The sequence below is a fragment of the Sciurus vulgaris genome (assembly GCF_902686455.1).
Source record: "Sciurus vulgaris genome assembly, chromosome: 2".
Classification (NCBI taxonomy): Eukaryota; Metazoa; Chordata; class Mammalia; order Rodentia; family Sciuridae; genus Sciurus; species Sciurus vulgaris.
The window spans coordinates 123,338,731-123,360,067 of NC_136462.1; the positions used below are offsets into that span (position 1 = coordinate 123,338,731).

The window sequence follows — 21,337 nt, forward strand, 5'->3', positions numbered from 1 at the left end:
ATTCTAATTGGGGTAAGATGGCATCTTAGGGTAGTTTTGATTTTCATTTCTCTTATTACTAAAGATGTTGAACATTTTTTCATATGTCTGTTGATTGCTTGTAGATCTTCTGTGAAGTGTCTGTTCATTTCCTTAGCCCATTTGTTGATTGGGTTATTTGTATTCTTGGTGTAGAGTTTTTTGAGTTCTTTATATAGTCTGGAAATTAGCGTTCTATCTGAAGTATGTGTAGCAAAGATTTTCTCCCAATGTGTAGATTCTCTCTTCTCATTGCTGATAGTTTCCTTTGCTGAGAGAAAGCTTTTTAGTTTGAATCTATCCCAGTTATTGATTCTTGCTTTTATTTCTTGTGCTATGGGAGTCCTATTAAGGAAGTCTGATCCTAAGCCAACAAGTTCAAGGTTTGGACCTACTTTTTCTTCTATAAGGTGCAGGGTCTCTGGTCTGATTCCAAGGTCCTTGATCCATTTTGAGTTGAGTTTTGTGCAAGGTGAGAGATAGGAGTTTAGTTTCATTCTGTTGCATGTGGATTTCCAGTTTTCCCAGCACCATTTGTTGAAGAGGCTATCTTTTCTCCATTGCATATTTTTGGCACCTTTGTCTAATATGAGAAAATTGTATTTATTTGGGTTTGTGTCCATGTCCTCTATTCTGTACCACTGATCTACCCGTCTATTTTGGTACCAATACCATGCCGTTTTTGTTACTATTGCTTTGTAGTATATTACAAGTTCTGGTATTGTGATACCACTTGCTTCACTCTTCCTGCTAAGGATTTCTTTAGCTATTCTGGGTTTCTTATTCTTGCAGATGAATTTCATAATTGCTTGCTCTATTTCTGTAAGATGCATCATTGGGATTTTAATTGGAATTGCATTGAATCTGTATAGCACTTTTGGTAGTATGGCCATTTTGACAATATTAGTTCTGCCTATCCAAGAACATGGGAGATCTTTCCATCTTCTAAGGTTTTCTTTAATTTCCTTGTTTAGTGTTCTGTAGTTCTCATTGTAGAGGTCTTTCACCTCTTTTGTTAGATTGATTCCCAAGTATTTTATTTTTTTCGAAGCTATTGTGAATGGGGTAGTTTTCCTAACTTCTCTTTCTGAAGATTCATCACTTACATATAAAAATGCATTGGATTTATGAGCATTGATCTTATATCCTGCTACTTTACTGAATTCACTTATGAGTTCTAAAAGGTTTCTGGTGGAATTTCCCAGTTCCTCTAAATATAGAATCATGTCATGGGCAAATAGTGATAGCTTGAGTTCTTCTTTTCCTATTCGTATTCCTTTAATTTCCTTGGTCTGTCTAATTGCTCTGGCTAGAGTTTTGAGGACAGTGTTGAATAATAGAAGTGGTGAGAGAGGGCATCCCTGCCTTGTTCCAGTTTTTAGGGGGAATGCTTTCAGTGTATCACCATTTAGAATGATATTGGCCATGGGCTTAGTGTAGATGGCCTTTACAATATTAAGGAATGTTCCCACTATCCCTGTTTTTTCCTAGTGTTTTGAGCATGAAGGGATGCCGTATTTTATCAAATAGATAGATGCTTTTTCTGCATCTATCAAAATAATCATGTGGTTCTTGACTTTAAGTCTGTTGATATGGTGAATTACTGTTTTCCGGATGTTGAACCAACCTTGCATCCCTGGGATAAAACCCACTTGATCATGGTGCACTATCTTTTTAACGTATTTTTGTATGCGATTTGCTAAGATTTTGTTGAGAATTTTTGCATCATTGTTCATTAAGGATATTGGTCTGATATTTTCTTTCCTTGAAATGTCTGGTTTAGGTATCAGGGTGATATTGGCTTCATAGAATGATTTTGGGAGAGTTCCCTCCTCTTCTATTTCATGAAATACTTTGAGAAGTATTGGAATGAACCCTTCTGTAAAGGTTTTGTAGAACTCGGCTGAGAACCCATCTGGTCCTGGACTTTTTTTTGTTGGTAGGCTTATGATGACTTCTATTTCATTACTCGAAATTGATCTATTTAAATTGTGTATGTCCTCCTGGTTCAGATTAGGTAATTCATATGTCTCTAGAAACCTGTTGATATCTTCAAGATTTTCTGTTTTGTTGGAGTATAGATTTTCAAAATAGCTTCTAATTATGTTTTGTATTTCACTTGTGTCTGTCGTGATATTTCCTTGTTCATTCAGAATTATAGTAATTTTAGTAATTTGAGTTTTTTCTCTCCTTCTCTTTGTTAGTGTGGCTAAGGGTTTATGAATTTTGTTTATTTTTTCAAAGTACTATTTATATTGTTTCTTTTGTTTCAATTTTGTTGATTTCAGCTCTGATTTTAACTATTTCCTGTCTTCTTCTACTTTTGGTGTTGCTCTGTTCTTTTTTCTAGGGCTTTGAGCTGTAGTGTTAGTTCATTTATTTGTTGATTTTTTTTTCTTCTTTTATTGAATGTGCTCCATGAAATAAATTTTCCTCTAAGTACTGCTTTCATAGCGTCCCAGAGATTTTGATATGATGTATCTTTGTTCTCATTTATGTCTAAGAATTTAATTTCCTTCCTGATGTCTTCAGTTATCCATTCATCATACAATAGCGTATTATTTAATCTCCAGGTGTTGGAGTAGTTTCTGTTTTTTAATCCACCATTTATTTCTAATTTCAATCCATTATGATCTGATACAGTACAAGGTAGTATCTTTATCTTCTTGTACTTGCTAACATTAGCTTTGTGGCATAGAATATGGTCTATTTTATAGAAGGATCCATGTGCTGCTGAGGAGAAAGTGTATTCACTGTTTGTTGGATGATATATTCTGTAAATGTCCGTTAAGTCTAAATTATTGATTGTGTTATTGAGATCTATGGTTTCTTTGTTCAATTTTTGTTTGGAAGATCTGTCCAGTGGTGAGAGAGGTATGTTAAAATCACCTAGTATTATTGCGTTGTGGTCTATTTGATTTCTGGAATTGAGAAAGATTTGTTTGACGTACATGGATGAGCCACTGTTTGGGGCATAGATATTTATGATTGTTATGTCTTGCTGATTTATGCTTACCTTAAGCAGTATGAAATGTCCTTCTTTATCTCTTCTGACTAACTTTGTCTTGATGTCCACATTATCTGATATGCGGATGGATGCTCCGGCTTTTTTGCTGTGTCCATGTGCATGGTATTTTTTTCCCATCCTTTCACCTTTAGTCTGTGGGTATCTCTTTCTATGAGATGAGTCTCTTGCAGGCAGCAAATTGTTGGATCTTTCTTTTTAATCCAATCTGCCAGTCTATGTCTTTTGATTGATGAGTTCAGGCCATTAACATTCAGGGTTATTATTGAGGTCTGATTTGTATTCCCAGTCATTTGGCTCATTTTTTTTGTTTGTTTTTGGCATGACTTGGTTTCTCCTTTTTTGGCTATTCCTTTAGGCTAGTTCCTCCTGTTGCTGATTTACATCATTGTTTTTCATCTCTTCCTCATGGAATATTTTGCTGAGAATATTCTGTAGCACTGGCTTTCTTTTCGTAAATTCTTTTAGCTTTTGTGTATCATGGAAAGATTTTATTTCATCGTCAAATCTGAAGGTAAGTTTTGCTGGGTATAAGATTCTTGGTTGGCATCCATTTTCTTTCAGGGCTTGAAAAATGTTGTTCCAGGCCCTTCTAGCTTTTAGGGTCTGGATTGAAAAATCTGCTGATATCCATATTGGTTTCCCCCTGAATATAATTTTTTTTCTCTCACAGCCTTTAAAATTCTGTCTTTATTTTATATGTTAGATATTTTCATAATTATGTGCCTTGGTGTGGGTCTGTTGTAATTTTGTATAGTTGGAGTCCTATAAGCCTCTTGTACTTGGTTTTCCATTTCATTCTTCAGATTTGGGAAATTTTCTGATATTTCATTGAATAGATTGTTCATTCCTTTGGTTTGTTTCTCTAAGTCTTCCTTGGCCTTTCTCTTGGCCTCTTCATGATATCCCATAATTCTTATATATTCTGTTCATGATTTCTTACCATCTTTTCTGTTTGGTCACCGTTGTTTTCAAGATTAAATATTTTGTCTTCATATCTGAGGTTCTGTCTTCCAGGTGTTCTATCCTGTTGGTTATACTTTCTATGGAGTTTTTAATTTGGTTTATTGTTTCCTTCATTTCAAGGATTTCTGTTTGTTGTTTTTTTTTTCAATATCTCTTAACTCTTTATTGAAATGATCTTTTGCTTCCTGTATTTGCTCTTTTAACTGTGAATTGGTGCTATCATTCAATGCCTGCATTTGCTCTTTCATCTCATTATTGAATGCCTGCATTTGTTCTTTCATCTCCTCGTTTGCTTCCCTGATCATTTTAATTATGTACATTCTGAACTCCCTTTCTTACATTTCTTCTGCCATGCTGTCATTGGATTTTATTGCTGTAGCATCTAGATTTGTTTGGGACATTTTCTCCCCTTGTTTTCTCATATTGCTCAGTATCTACCCCTCTAATAGTGAAACTCTAGGATATCACAGATTTCCTCTATTGATAATATTGTCTCTGTAGATATCCAATAACTCACCTCTTAACCTTTAGTAGCCTGAAGTCTTGGAGGAACTCGATAATGCCATGCCCCACTAGGAAGCTGCCCCTGTAGGGGTAGTGGCCCTCAGGTGGGGTATATTCCCTGTCAGTGAGCAGAGGTGCCTCCACTTATTGACTGATGGTCAGTCAAAGGGGGACTAGACTGCAGACTGGGGCACGTCTGGTCTGGCCCTGTGTCTCTGGTTCTACTTCCCTGATGGGAAAGCCCCGCCCAGCGCGGAAGACTTACCCAGTGGGAAAGTTTTGCTGGGCAGCTCTCCTCTGATAAGTTCCCTTCGGTCCAGAACTACCACCTGGACTGGGAAGCTCTCCTCTGCGATGTTCCCAGGGGTCCTGACCTACTGCCTGGACCAGGGAGCCTGGCCATGTGAGGGATTCCCTTGCTGCACAGCCCTCCTCTGCTATGTTCCCCAGGGACCAGAGCTACCGCCTGGGCCTCGGACCCTCAGTCTGCATTGAAACCTCTCATTGTGTGGCCCTCCTCTGCAATGCTCTTGGTTGACTGGATACTTGGCTCCAGCAGGGGCGTCTCACTGGGCCACTCTACTCCACGAAGTTCCCTGCATTTCGGGACTACTGCCCCATCTGGGGAGCCCGACCATTGGGGGAGACTCAACTGGTGGCTCTGAGTTGGTCCCGAGTCTCTCAATACCTCCTCTTCTTGATTCCTGGGTCTTATCAAAGGTTCTCTGACCTCCTGTAGGTGTCTCAGGAAGGGAGCTGCCCTTCCAATGATGATGGCCACACCCTCAGGAATAATTCAAAATGTTTGCACCAGCCTCTGGCTAGCTTCGTGATGCAGGCGTGCTGGCTCATCTGCTCCGCAGTGGCAACAGACCTCTGCATGGTGGTTGGGTGGGGTCGCTCATTAATGGTGTCTGTCTTCCGCCTGGCGGTTGGGCGGGTTGGCTGCCCACCACCTAGCTCCACAAGGCAGGTGGATGGGTGCCCGCCTGCTACTTCCACAAGGCAGGCGGCCTGACTCACCCACCAGCTCGCTCGCGACTGTGACCCTGTTTTATTTATTTTTATGATCCTAATATGCGGGTTAAGACCTCTAGTGTACTGATGACTAAAAGTAGTGAAATTGAACATCTTTGCCTTGTTGATAATCTTAGGGAAAAAACTTTCAACATTTCAACATTAAATATGTTAATTGGAAGTTTTTACTAAATATTGAAGTAATTTCTTTGTTATTTATTGCAATGTAGATCTGTTAGTCACAAATTTTCTCAGGTTTTGTTCTAAAGTATCATTATTTTTACCTTCATTCCTAAAGAATATTTTTATAGAATTCTAAGATGGAGGAATTTTTATTCTTTGAACACTTGGAAGATATTATCTGTTGTTCTGAGTTGAATGTTTAGCCTCTTTGTAAGACTTTCACCCACCCCTGTACATAGGTTTAAGGGTGCAAATATTTCTCTAAATGCTGATTTTTTTCAACCTTAAGTTTTAACGTGTTTTCATAATTAAAGTATTCTAATATCTATTTTTAAATTTCTTCATTGACCCTTTATTTTCTCGTTTAATATCATTGTGGTCAGAGAAATAATTCTGTGTAATCTCATCCCTTTGAAATTGTTCGACTATTTATTTCCTTTGGATATATACCTGGAAGTGGTATAGCTGGATCATGGGGTAGTTCTATTTTTAGTGTTTGGGGGGAATTTTTGTACTGTTTTCCATAATTTCTATAGTTATTTAAAGTCCTACCAACAATGTGTAAGGGTTCACTTTTCCCTGCATCCTTGCCAGGATTTGTTTTTCTTTGCTTTCTGTAATAGTCATTCTGACTGGGGTGTGATAGAATCTCATTGTAGTTTTAGTCTGCATTTCCCTGATAACTAAAGCTGTTGAACATTTTTTCATGTTTATTGGTCATTTGTACCTTTTTTTTGACATGAGGAATTGAACCCGGGGGAGCTTATTCGCTGAAACTTGTCCCTAATCTTTTTTAATTTTTATATTTTTTCCCCACATTTGTTTTTACTGGTGCATTATAGTTGTACATATGATGGCATTTGTTGTTACGTATTCATATATGCATACAATACAACATATTACAAAGCAGTTTGACCGAGATAACTTCCCAGCACTTTCCCCCTCACCCCCTTTCTCCCATCCCTTGGACCCTTTCCTCCACCGATCTCCCTTTGATTTTCATGACCTTCGACCTTTATCCTTCTGAGTTTTAATTACTTCTCTCAACATAATATTTTCTAGTTCCATCCATTTTATTGCATATGGCATAATTTCATCTTTATGGCTGAATAGAACTCCATTGTATATCCATTCTTCTGTTGATGGACACTTAGGCTGGTTCCATAGTTTGGCTATTGGGGATTGTACTCCTATAAATATGGGTATGCTTGTACCACTGTAGTATGATGACTTTAATTCTTCTGGATAAATATCAAGGTGTGCTATAGCTGGATCATATGGCATACCTAGTGTTTTGAGGAACCTCCATACTGATTTCCATAATGGTTGTACTAATTATTACAATCTCACCAATAGTGTAAAAGTGTTCCTTTTTCTCTACATCTCTCCAGCATTTTTTATTATTTGTATTCTTGATGGCTGCCACTCTGACTGGTGTGACATGAAATCTCAGTGTAGTTTTGGTGTGCATTTCCCTAATTGCTAGTGGTGTTGGAAATTTTTTCATATTTGTTGGCTATTTGTATTTCTTCTTTTGAGAAGTATCTGTTTAGTTCATTTGCCCATTTTTTATTTGATCTTTGATGTAGAGTTTTTTGAGTTCTTTAAATATTCTGGATATTAATCCTCTGTCAGAAGAGTAGCTAGCAAAGATTTTTCTCCCATTCTGTAGGTTCTCTCTTCACATTCCTACTTGTTTCCTGTTTTCTGCAGAATCTTTTTAATTTGATGTCATCCCATTTATGAACTCTTGGCATTATTTCCTGAGCTTTAGGGGTCTTATTGAGAAAGTTGATACCTGTGCCTGTATGCTGGAGAATTGACTCTAGATTTTCTTCTGTGAGTTGCAGTAGTTTCTGGTCTAATTCCTAGGTCTTAGATCCATTTTGAGGCAAGAGACAAAATCTAGTCTCATTCTTCTACATGTGGAGAACCAATTTTCTCAGAACCATTTGTCTAAAAGGCTGTCTTTTCTCCAGCATATGTTTTGGGCACCTTTATCAAGGATCAGATGACTATCTGTGTGAGTTTGTCTGTGTGTCTTCTATTCTGTATCATTGTTCTGTGTGTCTGTTTTTATGCTAGTACCATGAGGTTTTTGTTACAAAAGCTCTGTAGTACAATTCGAGATCAGGTATTGTGATGCCTCCAGAATTACTTCTTTGGCTTAGAATTGCTTTGGCTATTCTGGGTCTTTTATTTTTCTAAATGAATTTTAGAATTATTTTTTTCTAGTTCTGTGAAGAACATCATTAGTATTTTGATGGGGATTGAATTGAATCTGCTTTTGGTACTATGGCCATTTTAATAATATTAATTTTGCCTTTTCATTGTAGAGATAGTTCACCTCCTTGGTTAGGTTTATTTCTAGTGGTTTTTTTTTTTTTTTTTTTTTTGAGGCTCTGTTGAATGGAATTATTTTCCTGATTCCTTTTTGAACAGATTATTGTTTCTATATAGAAAAACTTTTGATTTTTGTATGTTGATTTTGTATCCTGCTGCTTTGCCAAATTTGTTTTATTAACTCTAGCAGTCTTTTGGTGGAGTTCTTTGCTTCTTCTAGGTATAGGATCATATTATCTGTAAACAGTGTTAACTTCTTCCTTTCCTATTTTTATCTCTCTCTTTTTTTTCCCCTCTTGCCTAATTGCTCTGGCTAAGATTTCTAGCACAGTATTAAACAGGAGTGGTGAGAGTGGACATCCTTATCTTGTCCCAGATTTTGGAGAAAATGCTTTCAATTTTTCCCCATTTACTGAGAGGTTGGCTTTGGGTTTTTCATATATAGCCTTTATGATCTTGATTTAGGTTTTTTCTAATTCTAGTTTCTTCAATGTTTTTTATTAGGAATGGGTGCTGAATTTTGTCAAAGGCCTTCTCTACATCTGTCGAGATGACTAAGTGATTTTTGTCCTTCTGTTTATGTGATGAATTACATTTATTGATCATCCTTGCATCTCTGGAATAAAACCAACTGGGTTATGCTGTACAATCTTCTAAATATATTTTTGAGGATGATTTGCCAATATTTTATTTTTCATTTATTTATTTTTTGTGGTGCTGGGGATTGAACTAGGGTCTTATGCATGTGAGGCAAGCACTTTACCAACTGTGCTATATCCCCAGCCCCTGATTTGCTTATATTTTATTGGGTATTTTTGCATCTAAGTTCAACAGGGATATTGATCTGTAGTTTTCTTTCTTGATGTGTTCTTATCTTGTTTTGGTATGAATGTGATGCTGGCTTCATTTGGAAATGTGCCATCTTTTTCTATTTTATGGAATAATATGAGCATTAGTTCTTTAAAGATTTGGTAAAATTGAGCTAAGAATTCATCTGGTGCTGGGCTTTTCTTTGGAAGGTTTTTTTGTTATACTTCTATTTTATTGTTAGTTGTTGATCTATTTAGGTTTTCTATATCCTCCTGATTCAATTTTGGCAGATATATTTGTCTAGAGATGTATCCATTTCTCATATGTTTTCCAATTTATTGGAGTATAAATTTTCAAAATAGTGCCTAATTATCTATTGGATTTCTGTGAAGCCTGCTTTGTCACATATGAAAGTAGCTACTCCTGCCTGTTTTCGGTTTCAATTTGCATTGTATATCAGTTTCCATCCTTTCACGTTCAGCCTATGGCTATCTTTACCTATAAGGCACATATCTTACAAACAACATATAGTTGGATCTTGTTTTTAAATCTATTGCCAGCCTATGTCTTAATTGGAAAGTTGAGAACATTTACATTCAATATTATTACAGAGTTGTCTATTCTTGCTATTTTGATTTATTTATAATGTTTAATTTGGTTCCTTTTCTCTTCTGCTTAGTTACTCTTCAAAAGATTTGTTCATTGTGAATTCTGAGTTTTTTTTTTTTTTTTTAATAAATTTTTTAGTTGTAGGTGGACACAATGCCTTTTTTTTTATGTGGTGCTGAGGATCAAACCCAGGGCCTCATGCATGCTAGGCAAGTGCACTAACCCTGAGCCACAACCCCAGTCCTGGGGTTTGTTTTTGATTTCTTCTGTGTGGAGTATTTCATTAAGTAAGGTATGGAGTACCCATTTAATTGTCATGAATTCTTTTAGTTTCTGCTTATCTTGGAAGGTTTTCATTTCCTTTTTCAATTTTGAAGGGTATTTTTGCTGGATATTGCAATCTTTTTTTTTTTCTTTCTTTTTTTTTTTTTTTCCTTTTTTTTTTATTGTAAACAAATGGGATACATGTTGTTTCTCTGTTTGAACATGGCGTAAAGGCATACCATTTGTGTAATCATAAATTTACATAGAGCAATGTTGTTTGATTCATTCTGTTATTTTTTCCCTTCCCCCCACCCGTCCCACCCCTCTTTACCCTCTATACAGTAGTTCCTTCCTCCATACTTGCCCCCCTCCCTAACCCTAACTCTAACCCTTCCCTCCCCCCCATTATGTGTCAACCTCCACTTATTAGCGATATCATTCGTCCTTTGGCTTTTTGAGATTGGCTTATCTCACTTAGCATGATATTCTCCAATTTCATCCATTTGCCTGCAAATGTCATAATTTTATCATTCTTTATGGCTGAGTAATATTCCATAGTATATATATACCACAGTTTCTTTATCCACTCATCAATTGAAGGGCATCTAGGTTGGTTCCACAGTCTGGCTATTGTGAATTGAGCAGCTATGAACATTGATGTGGCTGTATTTCTGTAGTATGCAGATTTTAAGTCCTTTGGGTATAGGCCAAGGAGTGGGATAGCTGGGTCAAATGGTGGTTCCATTCCAAGTTTTCTAAGGAATCTCCACACTGCTTTCCATAGCGGCTGCACTAATTTGCAGCCCCACCAGCAGTGTATGAGTGTACCTTTCTCCCCACATCCTCGCCAACACCTGTTGTTGCTCGTATTCTTGATAATCGCCATTCTAATTGGGGTGAGATGGAACCTTAGGGTGGTTTTGATTTGCATTTCTCTTATTACTAGAGATGTTGAACATTTTTCCATATGTTTGTTGATTGCTTGTAGATCTTCTTCTGTGAAGTGTCTATTCATTTCCTTAGCCCATTTGTTGACTGGACTGTTTGAATTCTTGGAGTAGAGTTTTTTGAGTTCTTTATAGATTCTGGAGATTAGTGCTCTATCTGAAGTATGATTGGCAAAGATATTCTCCCACTCTGTAGGCTCTTTCTTCGCATTGCTGATAGTTTCCTTTGCTGAGAGAAAGCTTTTTAGTTTGAATCTATCCCAGTGGTTGATTCTAGCTTTTATTTCTTGTGCTATGGGAGTCCTGTTAAGGAAGTCTGGTCCTAGACCAACAAGATGAAGATTTGGACCTACTTTTTCTTCTATAATCTGCAGGGTCTCTGGTCTGATTCCGAGGTCCTTAATCCATTTTGAGTTTAGTTTCGTGCATGGTGAGAGATATGGGTTTAGTTTCATTCTGTTGCATATGGATTTCCAATTCTCCCAGCACCATTTGTTGAAGAGGCTATCTTTTCTCCATTGCATATTTTTGGCCCCTTTGTCTAGTATGAGAAAATTGTATTTATTTGGGTTTGTGTCCGTGTCCTCTATTCTGTACCATTGATCTACCTTTCTATTTTGGTACCAATACCATGCCGTTTTTGTTACTATTACTTTGTAGTAGAGTTGAAGATCTGGTATTGCAATACCCCCTGTTTCACTCTTCCTGCTAAGGATTGCTTTAGCTATTCTGGGTTTCTTATTCTTCCAGATGAATTTCATAATTGCCTGCTCTATTTCAGTAAGGTACGTCATTGGGATTTTAATTGGAATTGCATTGAATTTGTATAGCACTTTAGGTAGTATGGCCATTTTGACAATATTAATTCTTCCTATCCAAGAACATGGAAGATGTTTCCATCTTCTAAGGTGTTCTTTAATTTCTTTCTTTAGTGTTGTATAGTTCTCATTGTAGAGGTCTTTCACCTCTTTTGTGAGATTGATTCCCAAGTATTTTATTTTTTTCGAGGCTATTGTGAATGGGGTAGTTTTCCTAATTTCTCTTTCTGAAGATTCATCACTTATGTATAAAAATGCGTTGGATTTATGGGCATTGATCTTGTAACCTGCTACTTTACTGAAATCACTTATGAGTTCTAAGAGTTTTCTGGTGGAATTTCCAGGTTCCTCTAAATATATAATCATGTCATCAGCGAACAGGGATAGTTTGAGTTCTTCTTTTCCAATTCGTATCCCTTTAATTTCTTTGGTTTGTCTAATTGCTCTGGCCAGAGTCTCAAGAACGATGTTGAATAGAAGTGGTGAAAGAGGGCATCCCTGCCTTGTTCCAGTTTTTAGGGGGAATGCTTTCAGTTTTTCACCATTTAGAATGATATTAGCCATGGGCTTAGCATAAATGGCCTTTACAATATTAAGGAATGTTCCCACTATCCCTATTTTTTCTAGTGTTTTGAGCATGAAGGGGTGCTGTATTTTATCAAATGCTTTTTCTGCATCTATTGAAATAATCATGTGATTCTTGACTTTAAGTCTATTAATATGGTGAATTACGTTTATTGATTTCCTGATGTTGAACCAACCTTGCATCCCTGGGATGAAACCCACTTGATCATGGTGCACTATCTTTTTAATATGTTTTTGTATGCGATTTGCTAAAATTTTGTTGAGAATTTTTGCGTCGATGTTCATTAAGGATATTGGTCTGAAATTTTCTTTCCTTGATGAGTCTCTGTCTGGTTTAGGTATCAGTGTGATATTGGCTTCATAGAATGAGTTTGGGAGGGTTCCCTCCTCTTCTATTTTATGGAATACTTTGAGAAGTATTGGAATGAGCTCTTCCTTAAAGGTTTTGTAGAACTCGGCTGAGAACGCATCTGGTCCCGGACTTTTCTTTGTTGGTAGGCTTTTGATGACTTCTTCTATTTCAGTACTTGAAATTGGTCTATTTAAATTGTTTATGTCCTCCTCATTCAGTTTAGGCAATTCATATGTCTCTAGAAACCTGTTGATGTCTTCGAAATTTTCTATTTTGTTGGAGTATAGATTTTCAAAATAGCTTCTAATTATGTTTTGTATTTCCATCCTGTCTGTAGTGATATTTCCTTGTTCATTCCGAATTTTAGTGATTTGGGTTTTCTCTCGTCTTCTCTTTGTTAGTGTGGCTAAAGGTTTATCAATTTTGTTTATTTTTTCGAAGAACCAACTATTTATTTTGTCAATTTTTTGTATTGTTTCTTTTGTTTCAATTTCATTGATTTCAGCTCTGAGTTTAACAATTTCCTGTCTTCTACTACTTTTGGTGCTGTTCTGTTCTTCTTTTTCTAAGGCTTTGAGCTGTAGTGTTAGGTTGTTTATTTGTTGAGTTTTACTTCTTTTATTAAATGCGCTCCATGAAATAAATTTCCCTCTAAGTACTGCTTTCATAGTGTCCCAGAGGTTTTGATATGATGTTTCTTTGTTCTCATTTACCTCTAAGAATTTTTTAATTTCCTTCCTAATATCTTCTGTTATCCATTCATCATATAATAGCATATTGTTTAATCTCCAGATGTTGGAATAGTTTCTGTGTTTTACTCTTTCATTTATTTCTAACTTCAATCCATTATGATCTGATAGAATACATGCTAGTGTCTCTATCTTCTTGTATTTGCTAACATTAGCTTTGTGGCATAATATATGGTCTATTTTAGAGAAGGATCCATGTGCTGCTGAGAAGAAAGTGTATTCACTCTTGGTTGGATGGAATATTCTATAAATGTCCGTTAAGTCTAAATTATTGATTGTGTTGTTGAGATCTATGGTTTCTTTGCTCAATTTTTGTCTGGAAGATCTGTCCAGTGGTGAGAGCGGCGTGTTAAAATCACCTAGTATTATTGTGTTGTGGTCTATTTGGTTTCTGAAATTGAGAAGGATTTGTTTGACATACATAGATGAGCCACTGTTTGGGGCATAGATGTTTATGATTGTTATATCTTGCTGATTTATGCTTCCCTTAAGCAGTATGAAATGACCTTCTTTATCCCTTCTGACTAACTTTGGCTTGAAGTCCACATTATCGGAAATGAGGATGGATACTCCAGCTTTTTTGCTGAGTCCATGTGCATGGTATGTTTTTCCCCATCCTTTCACCTTTAATCTATGGGTATCTTTTTCTATGAGGTGAGTCTCTTGCAGGCAACATATTGTTGGATCTTTCTTTTTAATCCAGTCTGCCAGTCTATGTCTTTTGATTGATGAATTCAGGCCATTAACGTTCAGGGTTATTATAGAGAAATGATTTGGTTTCCCGATCATTTGGTTCATTTTTAAAATTTTGTTTATTTATTTGTTTGACACAACTTGTTTCCTCCTTTATTTGACAATTCCTTTAGGATAATTCCTCCCTTTGCTGATTTGCTTCTTTGTTTTTCATCTCTTCCTCATGGAATATTTTGTTGAGAATGTTCTGTAATGCTGGCTTTCTTTTTGTAAATTCTTTTAGCTTTTGTTTATCATGGAAGGATTTTATTTCATCGTCAAATTTGAAGGTAAGTTTTGCTGGGTATAAGATTCTTGGTTGGCATCCATTTTCTTTCAGGGCTTGAAAAATGTTGTTCCAGGCCCTTCTAGCTTTTAGGGTCTGGATTGAAAAATCTGCTGATATGCGTATTGGTTTCCCCCTGAATGTAATTTGGTTCTTTTCTCTCACAGCCTTTAAAATTCTGTCTTTATTTTGTATGTTAGGTATTTTCATTATAATGTGCCTTGGTGTGGGTCTGTTGTAATTTTGTGTATTTGGAGTCCTGTAAGCCTCTTGAACTTGATTTTCCATTTCATTCTTCAGATTTGGGAAATTTTCTGATATTATTTCATTGAATAGGTTGTTCATTCCTTTGGCTTGTTTCTCTAGGCCTTCCTCAATCCCAATAATTCTTAAATTTGGCCTTTTCATGATATTCCATAGTTCTTGTAGATTCTGTTCATGATTTCTTACCATCTTCTCTGTTTGTTCAGCTTTGTTTTCAAGGTTAAATATTTTGTCTTCAATGTCTGAGGTTCTGTCTTCCAGGTGTTCTATCCTATTGGATATGCTTTCTATGGAGTTCTTAATTTGGTTTATTGTTTCCTTCATGTCAAGGATTTCTGTTTGGTTTTTTTTCAATATCTCTAACTCTTTATTGAAATGATCTTTTGCTTCCTGTATTTGCTCTTTTAACTGTCGATTGGTGCGATCAATCAGTGCTTGCATTTGCTCTTTCATCTCATCATTCAATGCTTGCATTTGCTCTTTCATCTCCTTGTTTGCTTCTCTGATCATTTTAATTATGTACATTCTGAACTCCTTTTCTGTCATTTCCTCTGCCATGCTGTCATTGGGTTTTATTGATGTAACATCTAGATTTGTTTGCAGCATTTTCTTTCCTTGTTTTCTCATGTTGTTCAGATATCAGTGGACCGCTGAGATATTGCAGATTTCCTCTGTTGATTTACAATGACCCTGAAGATTTCTATATATATCCCCTCTTAGCCTTCAGTAGGCTGAAGTCATGGAGGAAGTTGATAATGCGGTGCTCCACAAGGAAGCTGCCTCTCTAGGAGTGGTGGCCTTCAGGTGGGGTATATTCCCTGCTAGTGGGCAGAGGTGCCTCCACTTGTTGACCAATGGTCATCCAAAGGGGACCTAGGCTGTGGGCTGAGGCAAGGCCTGTTTGGGCCTGAGCCTCTGGTTTTACCGTCCTTGTGGGAAACCTCACCCAGCAGGGAAGACTCACCCGGTGGGGAGGTCTCGCTGGTCAGTTTCCTCCTAGAGGTTCCCCTCAATTTACAGCTACTGCCTGGGCTGGGCTGCCTTCCTCTGCAAAGTTTCCAGGGGCCCGGCCCTACCTCCTGGGCCTGGGAGCCTCACCCTTCGCAGATGAATCTCCTTAGGCTGCCCCTCCTCAGAGAATTTGCCCATAGGCCTGGAACCTTCGCTCCACCCTAAGCCTGTCTCTGTGCGGCTCTTCCACCCAGAAGCCTCCTAGATCCTGGGACCCTGTTCTGCACCTAATCGCCTGGCTGCGTGGCCCCTCCTTTGAGCAGCCACCTGTGGCCCCGAACAATCGCTCTGAGTCCCAGAGACCCGCCACAGGCCTCTTCCTCCAGACAGCCGCCCAGTATGCCGGTGCAGTCACTAGGAGTCCAAGAAACTCACTGCGTGCCTCCTCCTCCCACCAACCACCCGTAGCCCGGGGCAATCAATCACTCCGAGTCGAAGTGACCCTGCCCGTTCCTCCTCCTTCTCCAGATAACCTCCCGGGTGTTCAGGAGCAGTCCCTCTGAGTGGCTCTGAATCCACGTGACCCGCTGCACGGGTCCTCTGGGCAACCGCCCGGAGCTCTGGTGTGGTCCCTCAAGACCAAGCGTCCCACCACGCTTCTCCTCCAGGCAGCCCCCCTGTGTTCAGGAGCTGTCACTTTAAGACCAAACAACTCACCACTCGCCTTCTCCTCTGAGCCGCCGCCTGGAGCGCTAATGCAGTCACTGCGAGTCCAAAGGACCCGCCGCGCTCCTTCTCCTCCTTCTCCTACTCCTCCAGGCAGGCCCCGGGGTTCAGAAGTGGTCAGGGTCCAAACAGCTCGCCACGCAGCCCCTTCTCTGGCAACCGCCTGTAGTTCCCGTATAGTCACCCGAATCCAAGCGGCTGCTCCTCTTCCTCCTTGTCCTCAGGGCAGGCCCCGGGGTTCAGAAGCGTCGTTCTGATTCCAAACAGCTCGCCGCGCGGCTTCTCCTCTGGCAACCGCCTGCAGCTCTGGCCTGGATATTGCAATCTTGATTGACAGTAATTTTCTTTCAGGACTTAAAACACATCATTCCAAGCCCTTCTGGCTTTTAGAGTTTGTGCTAAGAAATTGAAAGTTATTCTGATAGACTTGCCTCTAAATGTGACCTTATGTTTTTCTCTTGATGCTTTTAACAATTTATTCTTGTTCTGTAGGTTACATATTTTAATTATGATTTATTGTGGAGAGGTTCATTTTTGCCCTAGTCTATTTGGGGTTCTGAATGCCTCCCATATATGGATGTCCATCTTACTCTCATTTGGAAATTTTTCTGTGATTATTTACCTGAAGAGATTATCAATTTCCTTAGAATGCATATCACAAACCTCTTCCATTCCAATGATTCTAAAATTTGGTCTCTTAATGTTGTCCCAGAATTATTGTGTATTCTGATTATGTAACTTATTTTCTTTAATGCTGTCTGAATGTTCAAGGCTGGCCATTTTGTCTTCTAGCTTTGAGATCTGTCTTCAGCATTGTCTCCTCTATTAGACTTTTAACTAAACATTTTATTTGATTTAATGTGTATTGCATTTCCAAGATATCTGTTTGGTTCTTTTCCAATATTTTTATTTCTTTATTGAATTTCTCATTCATGTCCTACATTGACTTCTGTAATTTATTTAGTTGTTTTTGTGTGTTCTCTTGGATTTCAAAGGTAATGATTCTTTTGAATTAATCATTGCATCAGCATTAATTGTGGGGGCAGGAGTTATATAATCCAGTTCTAAGAAAGGGTAAAAATTAAAGTTAAGAGAAAATAAAATGTGCTAGGAAGGTAGAAAAGAGTGTACAATTTCAGAAGGTAAACAGAGAGAATGCAGAAGAGATGTAGCAAGTGTATGAGGTAGGATGGAGTGAGATGTTAGTTAGTTGGAGTTTTGTCTGCACAGACCAAATCAGTGAGTGCACTCCCAGCAGGGAGCTGCTGCAGAGTTCTATCAACAGGAGTTCTAGTAGGTGGGGCTAAGGTCTAATCAGGCCTCAGCCCTGTCTGCTCTGGGTGCTAGGTGCTGTCTGCTCTGGAGAGATTAGATCAACACACCCCTAGGCTGACCTTGACATCTTTGTTGGGATTTTGGATCTCAGAAGCATCTCAAGAATTCTACTCATGGGGCAGAGGAGCCAGTCTTCCACATGCTGTGCTGCACAGGAAGAGTCTTCCAAAACTTAGTCTCTGAACCTGGCTGTTCAGATTCCCCACCCACTTGAGTTGGTCATGTGAGTTGCCAGACTCAAAGGTGAAACCAGTTGGCCTCTCCTTTGCTTTTCTGATTTGAATCTGCCTGGTTGCAATCTTCTCTTTGCCTATTTCACTCACCTTCTGCTAGGTACATCCTAGGCCACATGGCATATGCTTGCTGGGGCAATGTGACAGTGTTTTTTGTGATCTCCTGGTTCCCACATTAGCTGCTGTAGTGTGATCACCTCACAATGACTCCACCTCAGCTCTGTGTAGCCACTTGGGAAATAGAGTACTTTTCAAGCACCAGTTTACAGTGTGGCTAAGCTGGATCAGCTCAGTTCTTATCTCTTTTCTGATTTTAGGTTTTTCTGTACCAAATCTGTTTCTTCTTATGTTTTTCCTCCCTCTGTGGTGAACCAGCACTGCTTACAGCTGCTGCTGCTATAAACAGTTTGACTCTAATGTACTCTTTCTCCTTTGTTTAATATACCCAAATTTCCAAGTCTGAGACACTCTAACTATACAATATTGAATTTTAGTGAAATCCCTCTATTACTTCACCAAGGAACAATATTTTTGCTGCTTGAATTTTGAGCCATGGAGCAATTAGGAATGTACTCTTCCTCTAAACTGCTATCTTGGATCCTTTTTTTTTTTTTTTTCCCCAAGTCAGGGTCTTGCTAAGTTGCTGAGGCTGGCTTTGAACTTGGGATCCTCCTGAACTGCTGGCATTACAGGCATGTGTCATCATGCCAGGCATATTTGTACTTCTTCTTTTGAGAAGTATCTGTTCAGCTCATTTGCCCATCTGTTGATTAGATTACCAGTACTTTTGGTGTATGACTTTTTTTGGGTTCTTTATATATTCTGGATATTATTAAGCCTCTGTCAGATGAATAGCTGATAAAGATTTTCTCCCATTTAGTAGGTCATCTCGTCACTCTTTATTTTTTCTTTGCTATGTACAAGGTTATTAATTTAATATAATCCCAGTTGTTGATTCTTGCTTGTTTCCTGAGCTACTTGAGGCCTGTTCAGGAAATCATTGCCTATATTTATATCTTGAAGTGTTTCCCTTATGTTTTCCTCTAATGGTTTCAAGGTTTCAGATTTACATTAAGGTTTTTGTTTCATTTTTACTTTTTCATACAGGTTGAGAGATTGTGATCTAGTTTTAATCTTCTACAGGTAGAAGTCCTATTTTTCCAACACTATTTGGTGAAGAGGCTATCATTTCTCCAATGTTTGTTTTTGTCTCATTTAAAATTACATGACTGGATGCATAGGTTTATTCCTGGGCTCACTATTCTATTCCATTGTTCTACATGTCTGTTTTTATGCCAATACCACACTGGTTTTGTTACCATTATTCTATAATGTATTTTGAAATCAGGTATTGTGATGCCTCCAGAATTATTCTGTTTGCTAGAATTGCTTTGGCAATTTAGGGTCTTTTGTGCTTTTATATTAATTTCAGGGTTTTTTTTTCTAGTTCTATGAAGTGTTGGGGTCTTAAGCCCCCTTGCTCTTCTCGACCAGTGGCAAGGGAAGGGGACACTCCCCAACAAGGTCAGACCGGGATAGGTAAAGCCGACTGACCGCCCGCTCCCAGCCCTCCGTGCGGAGGACAATCAGACACGTCAGGGAGACCCGTCACAGCAGGAACTCGTTTATTGAGGAAATCACACAGATTTTATGTAGGGTGGGGGCTAGGCAGGAACCAATCAGCTTAAAGGTCAGCAAGGCATGGGGTGTTCACGCAGGCAAAAGTCCCATAAGACTATATGGCAAGCACGAACTGATCACGTTCACGGAACTGTTGTTAACCAATCCCTGACGGTGGTCCAATTCATCGTCATTAACTATTGAAACCGCCTTTGAGGCCTTGATCTTGCTCACTCGCCAGGGAGTAAGGAGTCAGCCTGAGTTAGTTAACGTGTCATTAGTCCCAACAATGAAGGATGTCATTGATATTTTTATGGGAATGGCATTGAAGCTGTATATCACTTTTGGTAGTATGGTCATTTTAACTATTAATTCTCACAATCCATGAAGGTGGAATGTCTTTTCATCTTTCAGGTTTTTTTTTTTTCCAGTTTCTTTCTTCTGTGTTTTATAATTTTCACTGTGGATGTCTTTCACCTTTTTGGTTAGGTTTATTCCTAGGGGTGTGTGTGTGTGTGTGTATGAATCTATTGTGAATGGAATTGTTTTCCTTCTTGTTTTAATCGTGTGTATGTGTGTGTGTGTGTTGCTAGGGATTGAACCCACGTCCTTATGCCTTATACATACTAGGCAAGTGCTCTGCCACTGAGCTACACCTCTAGCCCTGTTCTCCTGATTTCTTAGCAAGATCATTGTTGGTATGTAGGAAAGCTACCTATATGTTTTTGTATGTTGATTTTTGCATCATTTTATTTTACCGAATTTATTAATTCTAAGAGATTATTGGTATACTCTGGGTTTTCTAAGTATAGAATCATATCATTTGCAATTAGGGATGCTGCATCTTCCTCCTCTCCTGTTTGTTTCCCTTTTCTTTCTCTTGATTGCTGTGGTTAAAATTTCCAACACTATATTGGATAAAGACCAGTGAGAATGGACATCCTCATTCCTGATTTTAGAGGAAATGCTTTCATTTTCACCCCTTCAATATGATGTTGGCAATGGATTTGTTGTATGCAGCCATATTATGTTGAGGTATGATCCTAGTTTATTCAGGATTTTTATCATAAAGGGATTATTGAAGATTCTTCTTGCATCTATTGAGATAATGCAATTGTTATCCCTGATTCTATTTATGTGATGTGTTACATTATTGATTTGTGCTAATTGAATCAACTTTACATTTCTGAAATTAAATCAGTTTCATCATGGTGTATGATCTTTTTCATGTGATGCTGAATTAAATTTGCAAATGTCTTATTGAAGATTTTTGCACCTATGCTCATCAAGATTATTGGTCTTGATTAATTTGGGATTATAGATGTGGAATTACAGATCTGTACCTGGCAGTCTGTGTCTTTTAATTGGTGAATTCAGACCATTTACATTCATGATTATTATTGAAAGAAATGTACCAGTTCCTTTCATTTTGTTGTTTTTCTTTTGGTTGTTCTGAGAATTCTACATTTGTTTCCTTTTCCCTTGTTCATCTTAGTAGTTTGATGATTTAATGAAATAATCATGTTTGATTTTTTTCTTATTTCTGATTTGCATAACTACTCTTCTAGTGCAATTTATTTATTCTTTTCTATGCTCTGACTGTGTTTATCTTGCTTCCTCATCTGGGCATAGGATTCCTTTGAGTATTTTCTGTAATGCTGTTTTAGGGGTGATGAATTCTTTGTTTATGCTTATTGTGGAAGGTCTTTATTTCTTTTTCAATTCTGAAAGATAAGTTTGCTGGACTTAGTCATCTAGGTTGACACATTTTTTTTTAGTCCTTGAAATGTATCATTCCATGCCTTTTGGCTCCTACGAGTTCTCCTCAGAAATCTGCTGCTCTTCTGATAGGTTCATCTTCATAAGTGAATTGGTGCTTCTCTCTTGCAACTTTTATTATTCTTTACTTTTGGTATTTTAACTATAATATGTTGTGGAGAGGTTCTTTTCTGGTCATGTCTGTTTGGAGTTCTAAATGTGTTATAGTTTAACTATGAACT

General features: G+C 38.0%; 1 protein-coding gene and 1 long non-coding RNA gene across 19 annotated transcripts in view; one reads left to right on the forward strand and one right to left on the reverse strand.

Annotated features, from left to right (window-relative positions):
* Positions 1-21,337, forward strand: part of NRG4 (neuregulin 4) — a gene marked incomplete at its 3' end in the record, with an annotated part of 205,100 nt that overhangs the window by 45,827 nt on the left and 137,936 nt on the right. The window lies entirely within an intron of this gene.
* LOC306655104 lies at positions 9,260-19,855 on the reverse strand. Its single transcript, XR_013762201.1, has 3 exons — positions 19,626-19,855; positions 16,461-19,166; positions 9,260-9,862 (listed from the first exon to the last, which is right to left on the reverse strand). It is a non-coding gene; the product is annotated as an uncharacterized lncRNA (long non-coding RNA).